The sequence below is a fragment of the Eretmochelys imbricata genome, chromosome 1, assembly GCF_965152235.1.
Source record: "Eretmochelys imbricata isolate rEreImb1 chromosome 1, rEreImb1.hap1, whole genome shotgun sequence".
Taxonomy (NCBI): Eukaryota; Metazoa; Chordata; order Testudines; family Cheloniidae; genus Eretmochelys; species Eretmochelys imbricata.
Genome location: NC_135572.1, coordinates 200,328,979 through 200,337,232, shown reverse-complemented (window position 1 = coordinate 200,337,232; position 8,254 = coordinate 200,328,979).

Sequence of the window (8,254 nt, the reverse complement as noted above, 5' to 3'; positions counted from 1 at the left end):
GGCACGGGCTTGCAGAGCTACATTTGCCATCCGCCTGCACAAACTCCGGGATTGGGGGCTAGATCATGCTCATTAGTTATTCTACATCTCACAGAAAGCACACAGGTGGGGGGATTAGCACAGGGAACAGGAGCAGAGAGGATGCAGAGAGAACAAAACAGGAGAGACAAGACTGGTAGATTACACCAAAAGAAGTGTGTGATCATAGAATATCAGGGTTGGAAGGGACCTCAGGAGGTCATCTAGTCCAACCCTCTGCTCAAAGCAGAACCAATCCCCAATTTTTGCCTCAGATCCTTAAATGGCCCCCTCAAGGATTGAACTCACAACCCTGGGTTTAGCAGGCTAATGCTCAAACCACTGAGCTATCATCTGAGTACACCTACTGAAAAGCAGCCACTTCTGGAGCTGGACATGTCAGGCATGCTTTTATCAGCCAGAGTGAACAACGAGTTAGAGCAGGAGCTGAGGAAGAATCCATTTGGAACAGAGGCAATTTTAGGTTGGTAAGAAGATGCCTTACCAGGAGGTTCAGACTTCAACTGGCAAATATCAGTGGTTAGTGCCTTGATGGTTACAATACCAAGCCAGAGTCCCACAAGGAATTGGGGGTGATTAATCAGGGATGAGAACCCAGAGGCTCAGACACAAGAATTTGCAGAGGATCTTGCAGCAATGAGAATTCTGAGTGTCAGTCAGCCCAAGGCAATGGGGCTCCAGCAGTCCGACCCCGACAATGCCCCACTTAAGTCAGTGCAAGCGCTCCTGGTGAGGATGCACACCACTGGCAGAAGGAGGGTAGGGGGGACACGAAAAACTGCAGTGATTACTGTGGTGGCTGTACGTTGGTGTAACTTAAGTCAACTTAATTGTTTAGACATTAGTCACAGTTAAGGCAAGATATTTTGGGCCTCTGTGGCCAGTCATTTCTGCCAGCACGAAGTGGGTGTGGAATGGTTCCTGGTAAGAACAGAAGCATGGTACACTCACTCAGCACTCACTTTGCACTGGGACCAAATGACTGCCTAGAGAGTGAGGCCCATGGAAACATTTTCTGAAACTGAACCACTCATTAGTGAGGTCACTTTTCCCTCCACAGTATTTAGAGGAGCTTGGTTTTGACTGTATCTCATTCCCATGACCAGTCTGAGAATTACAACTACTGCCCCCATTAACTTCAAAGAGCAAGCCAGCGCTGACCTCCAATTTACCTCTGTGGCTCTGTGTAGAGTTACTAAGAGGGATTAGCTCAGAATTACCCCCCAGCATTTTGCAGTGATACTATGATTATTATGTGCTGTAGTTCATAGTATAGGCTTGGGGGAGCCAGGTGAAAAATTTCAAATGAAACCCGAATTCTAGAAATAAAACAAGACCCCTGCTCACCATTCTTATACACTTGCTTGCGTGACAAGTTTAGGAGCTAACTAACCTCTTAATCCTATTTGCTTTGGTGATTTGGCCAGGACCCTAGAGACCCGCCCACCCCCCCCAAGCTCAAGGAGACATCCCTGCGCAGGCTCTGATTGAGCTAGACTGCTAAAAATAAAGCGTAGTTTTGGTGTCAGGAGGGGCTAGCCACCTGAGCATGTACCCATCCGAGCTGCTCGGCCTGCACCTGTGCCACCACAGCTACTTTCTGTCAAGCTAGCGTGGGTGTGTCTTCTCGAGCTTGGAATTACACCCCCAACTCAAAGTGTAGGTGTACTCTCAAAGCCCCCCACTGAATCACCAACACCCTTTGCTGAAGCATCCTGGGCTTTCCTTGGAAGTCTCCCATCCAAGTACTGCACCCTGCCTGACTCTGCTCAGCACATGAGAGCTGATGGGAATACAGGTCGACATCCACTGTGGATTTTAGCCAAGCCCACATAACTACATAATTCAACAGACTTTTACAAAACACACCTCTTAGTTCTTAGCAGTTACATGCAATTGGAAAAGTGCTGTACCCTGTTCTGACATCTGAAACTGCAATTGTGCATTTCCAGCTATAGATGAGTTGGCCATCCTCATGTACCCTCTCGTGGCTGGGTGCCCCTACATTGCCAGGCTCTTTATTCTCCCTCTTCTAGGCCATTTTACACAGCCTCTACCATCTCATACATCCAATCACCACCCGTATTGGGGGCTGGGTTTATTCAGACAAAATAGACTCAGAAGTGAAACTCAAAGTCCCAAAAATCTGTCCCAGAGCCTGGCTCTTACCTCAGAGCCTGGGTGAGCAAAAGGGTTTCTTCACAGAGTCTTCTTATCAGTTCTTAGGGGGCAACCTGCTCTGGGGTTTGGCTTGCCGCTGCCCTGCTCAGCGCTGACTCCTTTGCAGACTTCCCAGAATCAGCTCTTTTCTCAGAACTGCTTCAGCTCTCTTATAAGGAACCATCTACTTGAAGGTTCCCTCCCTACACCAGGTGTCTCTGGATGGCTCTTTTAGCAAGCCTGCTCCAGGCTTCAAGTCACCCGCAGGCAGCTCCCTCACTCCCTCTGCTTTCTGACTCCATCAAATTGACCTTTCTTCATTATCATAACTCTGACAGATTGACTGTAATTGCAACAGACTTTTGAGTTAGATACATTTTTAGCCTGATAGGAGTGGTAGGCACTACCGCAATACACCATCTCTTAGAGCCTTCCCTGAGGTCACTCATACTGCTGTTCACACAAAGTGTTCATTATCATTATTGCCACTTCCTGTAGGGCTCAGAGGAGGGATAATCTAACCACTTCACCACCACTGGAGCTGAGCAAATAAAGCTCAGGGCATGTCCCCACTACAGTGGCTACAGCAGCATAGCTATGGTGCTGCAGCTGTGCCATAGTGTAGGCGCTTCCTGAATCGATGGAAGGGGTTTTTCATCAACGTACGTAATCCACCTCTCTGAGGGGTGGTAGCTAGGCCAATGGAAGAATTCTTCTGTTAACCTAGCTATGGCTACCATGAGGGTTAGGTTGACTTACCTACTTCTCACAGGCCATGAAATTTTTCCACAGTCTTGAGCAATGTAGCTGGGTCGATCTAATTTTATGTGTATACCAGGCCTCTATCAGAGTTATCTTAAACAAAGAAATGTGTGTTTACCTACATATAAGTAGTAAACAGGGTCTTTGAGACAGCAAGAAGGAGACAAGACAAATCTGCATTTCAGCAAACACAATGGAGAAGAAAGAGGATGGGGGCACCCTCACTCCCAGACTCCATGTAGCTGCACTTACTGTTTGAATAACCTTTGCTTTGAGGGCTAATCCTCAGAAGAATTCATTGCAAAGGGGAACTGGACTATAAAAGTGAGGGGCAAAAACACACCAGGGGATCTCTCTCTCTCTCTTTCTCTCTCGCTTGTTCACCTAAGAAGACAAAGCAACCAGCCTTGGGACTTTGTGAGAGATCCTAACTTGAAAATTTGGTCAGCAGTGTTGCTGGGAACCTGTGCTAAAGGATTTCACCTTGAACGAAGTCTAGTTTGTTAAATTTTCATTATTTGTCTTTTTGTCTTCATTTCTCTTGTAACCATTTCTGACTGTAATACCTTATACTTGTACTCACTTAAAATGTCTCTCTTTGTAGTTAAATAAACTTGTGTTATTCTTTAATCAAAACTTTCCAGTGTTGTGTTTAAACTGAATCGTTTGGCAACTCCAATTAGAGTAGCAAACTATAGTACAATGACCCTGTATGTGGGCTACAGATCTATAATATCTGAATTGCCCAGGAGAGGGCTGGACACTGCAGAACCTGGAGAATATTTCTGGGGAAAATGCAGGACTGGAAGTGTGTTGGGGTCACCCTGCGGGAAGCCAGAGTGTGGCTTGTGTGTTACTGACAGGCTCTGGAGTCAGAGTTGCTGGACCAGAGCTGCAGCTATTCACAGACACTCAGAGTGTGACCTGCACGCTGTTTGGCTGTTTGTGAGAGGCCCAGGTTGGGAGCTACAGCAGCAAAGGATTGAGAGGCACACAAGGTTGCAGGGCAGATGGTGACACAATCCCTCACTGGTCTGGATTGAGCCCCAGAATGTGATAACAACTAAGGGGGGATATGATAGGGTCTATAAAATCATGAATGGGGTGGAGAAAGTGAATAGGGAAGTGTTATTTACTCCTTCTCATAGCACAAGAACTAGGGGTCACTCAATGAAATTAATATGCAGCAGGTTTGAAACAAGCATAAGGAAGTACTTCTTCATACAACACACAGTCAATCTTTTGCCAGGGGATGCTGTGACGGTCAAAAGTATAACTGGGCTCAAAAAAGAGTTACATAAGTTCATGTAGGATATTAGCCAAGATGGTCAGGGACACAACCCCGTGCTCTGGGTGTCCCTAAACCTCTAACTGCCAAAAGCTGAGACTGGATAACAGGGGATGGATCACTTGATAATTGCCCTGTACTGTTCATTCCCTCTGAAGCACCTGGCACTGGCTGCTGTTGGAAGACAGAATATTGGGCTAGACGAACCATTGGTTTGACCCATATGGCCATTCTTATGTTCTTATACGCCCTCAGCTGGCCCTCTGTACAGGGGTGAATTTCACCTACAAACAGTCTCATCAGAGTCAATGGAGCTACTCCCATGAGTAATGGATTGCAGAATCAGGCCCTAATCGTGCATGTAATTGAACAAGTGTGCATTCCCCATCATCCTGTTACTGCTCTAGGATCCTTTTTACATTCACTAAGCAGTAAATAAAGCTTTCATATCCATCCAACTCTAGCATTGGAGCTCTAAGCTGAAAACAAACAAACATAAGCAAGTCATAATGTTCCTTTGAAAAATTAGAACTGGATCCACAGCAATGATTCTACACACTAAAAAATATACTACAGTATTTTAAAGCAGTGATCCAAAGCAGTGGTCTTACGGGAGTGTTATTGTAGTGCTATCAGGCAACTACTGTAGAACAGTGGTTCTCAAAGCCGGTCCACCGCTTGTTCAGGGAAAGCCCCTGGCGCGCCGGACCAGTTTGTTTACCTGCGGGAAGGGCGGCCAGCATGTCCCTTGGCCCGCTCCGCTTCCTGCAGCCCCCATTGGCCTGGAGCGGAGAACCGTGGCCAGTGGGAGCCGTGATCGGCCGAACCTGTGGACGTGGCAGGTAACCAAACTGGTCCGGTGCGCCAGGGGCTTTCCCTGAACAAGCAGCGGACCGGCTTTGAGAACCACAGCTGTAGAAGACAGTATGTGGTTTAGATGGTTAAACTGTAGCATTTTTAAGTATTGATAAAAAGTATTACTAGTTATTGCATATTTACGGTAAGGCATTGACAACAGGGAGGCTTTAGAGTCTCCTGTCCCCTAACATATTGTTGTTTTCTGCTTTGCTGATTTATGCGTAAGACTGTGAGAACATCAAACCACAAGGCAGGCAACTGACGTTTTCAAAGTCAAATTACAGGGCGAGGCATTTCAGAAAGTGCCAGGTTCTGAGATTTTCTCCAGGCAAACTTCAGCTGAACTCAACACAAGAACTCAGATTTGGCTTATAATGCTGTCCACATCATGCCATGCAGCCAGTCAGACTGCTTGAACTTCGGTTCTGCTACAGCCTGTCTGTTTCAAGACCTCTAATCATTGGCGTTTTAACCTCTGTGGTGTCTGTAGACTGCTTGGAGCAGGGTTAGATGACAGGGTGGTCAAAACACCAGGGACCGACTGGAGACCTCTTTATGCTAGCACTTTCCAGCACTGCTACCCCTAATGGAACTGCCTTGGTTATAGCAGTGATGGAAAGCATTAAGGCAAAAAGCCTACTGTTGACACCGCCTAAGTTTCACCCTATGGGCCAGGCAGCTGTGAACTTCAGAGCTCAGTGAACACTGGTGTTACTCAGAAGGAAAGTTCACACATTTAGGCTTTTCTTTTTAACCCTTCACAAGGGTTCTCGTCCTACAGCTGACTGAGAAACGGAATTTCCCTGCCATGAGAAATTTTGATACTTCAATATTTATTTTCATCCCAAATCAGTGTGAAAACTCAAAATACCAAAACTTCCCGTGGAACTAAGAGTTCAGAAAAAAATTGATTTGGAAATACTGAAGCATATTGTTTTGGGCTGACATTAATCTGCATCTATTTGAACTGCCATGGTGCTTCATGGGAGTTGTATTTCCAGATCCCTCAAGGCCCCATTCTCCCCTCTTTGACCCTCCCCTGCCAGATCACATCTCCCAAAATGCAACACAATCATTTCCATGGTGCACCATGGGAGTCCCTTCCTTCCTTCCTTCCTTTCTTTCTTTCTTTTTCCTCAGGCACCCTCAGGTGCATTGGATCCCCACCAGTTTCTACCATTTATTTCAGTCTTGTGCTGGCTTGTTCAGGCTACTGATTGTCATGTTGATGTATTTAACTTCTTTTTTCCATTTCACAATCTGATTTTCATTACTGATCTTGCCTTGAGCAAGGGACTTTTTGACATGTGGGCTTTGTTATGGGTTTGATCAATGACCGTTACGTTCTTCACATGAAGCTGATCTCTTGTTTGGCCTGCTGCACACCGAGATGGCTTCTGGTATTCATTTCTGTAGCAAGTCTGGTCTGACATGATGGGGTTACCAGCCCCATGCACAACTTCAGCTCCACAGCTACTTATTCATTATTCGGAGTTGTTCACATGTGGACATTCCCCTGTCTGGCACCCGGGGGATGGTGTTCGTAGCTTCAGATGCCCCAAGAGTCCCACTCTGCTTTGCTCATATTGCTAATCCCAACCAGAACCTAATTAGAGGGTGGCGAGGGGCGAAGGGTTGATCCTGGAGGGGTCCTGCTGTGGAAAACGTGGAGAACCACTGGCTTAGAGCACTGTATAGTTTCCATGTGATAGACACTTTGGGAATCGCATGTGGGGATCAGATGGGAAGCTGGTGAGGCTGGGATTTTGCATTAATTGCATTAGGAAACCTACTGTTAGGTTAGGAATGGGGTTGGATCACAGGTTTAGTCCAGAGAAAATATCTAATAAACCCTCTGTGATGGCTTCCTGATTTGATAGTGTATTCATAGTAAGATTCATTCATAAAGCCTCACTCATAAATTCACTGAAATAATTTAATTTTGAAAGTTAATTCCAACCCTCTAGAGATGTACTTTTTTTGCTACTGTTGCTTGATGCTGTACTTCATGGGCCATATCCTCAAGTGGTGTAATTCCACATTGCTCTGCTGAAATCAATAGCGTTCCACTCATTTTCACCAGCTGAGGGTCGAGCGCCATATGTTGTATATATGCGTTTTACTATGTACTTCTATAGATTATTTTCATAGCCTCTGTCAAGCAGACACAGAGTAGGGCACAGTACTCCAATATGTTGAACACATGTATCTATGGGGTCAGGCATATGCTGTTGCATTGTGAGAAACAGTATGAGATCATATAATTAAAGATGACTGTAATGCATATGTACATGGGGACACGTTGTCTTCTTCATCCCAAGGACTCTTCACATCTCTTCCAAGACCTTGGCCATCCAGGTCCCCTACTGCTGCAGAAGGCCTAAGATCCAGAGGCTGGAAGCTTCACTTTAAGATGGGTGCAGGTCAGGAGTTCTATTCCTGTGGAGCTTCTGAGAGCTGGGGCCAGCTGGTGAAGGTGTAACCCACACACGTTCTGGGTGTGGTGTTCTGTCCAATCTAGTGGCACCAAGACCACTAAGAGGGAGAAAGAGTTAAATGAGTCTGCTCTACAGCCTTAGCTTAGAGCCCGTTGGCTTTTAGCTCATGTGGTAGAGGCTCATGCTTTAAGCTCCAGAGGCCCCAGGTTCAATCCTGCCTGCCGACGACTTTGGTCTGTTGGCGTTACAAAGGCACGTGCCCTGTGGATCTTCTAAGTGTCATCAGAGCAGTCACCCTGCTGTAATGGAGCTTGGATCTCTAAAAGGTAGTTGGCTTTTCCAGCAAGTCCAGCCCACTCACCGCAGAGGTCTGCTTAATTGTGAATTCTAGGAATAGCAGCAGCTGAGGATGGGGGCACATGGATGTTTTAAGATCTGCATGATATGCAGTGAATGGGCAGGCAGAGATACGTGGGGATCTTTGTCATTTGGATCCTCTCACTTGGAGAGTAAGGCAGCTCTGCAGGCAGTGATTCTGGAGCCAGTTCACTATAAAGTCAGCTTAGGCCTCCATGCCTCCAGTGCATCATTCCTTAGTGCTTTGATTCAGGAAAGCCTTTAGGCACATGATTCACCTTAAATTCATGCTTAAGCCTCATTGACTTCTATGAGACTTAAGCACATACTTAAAGTAAAACTGGTGCTTAAG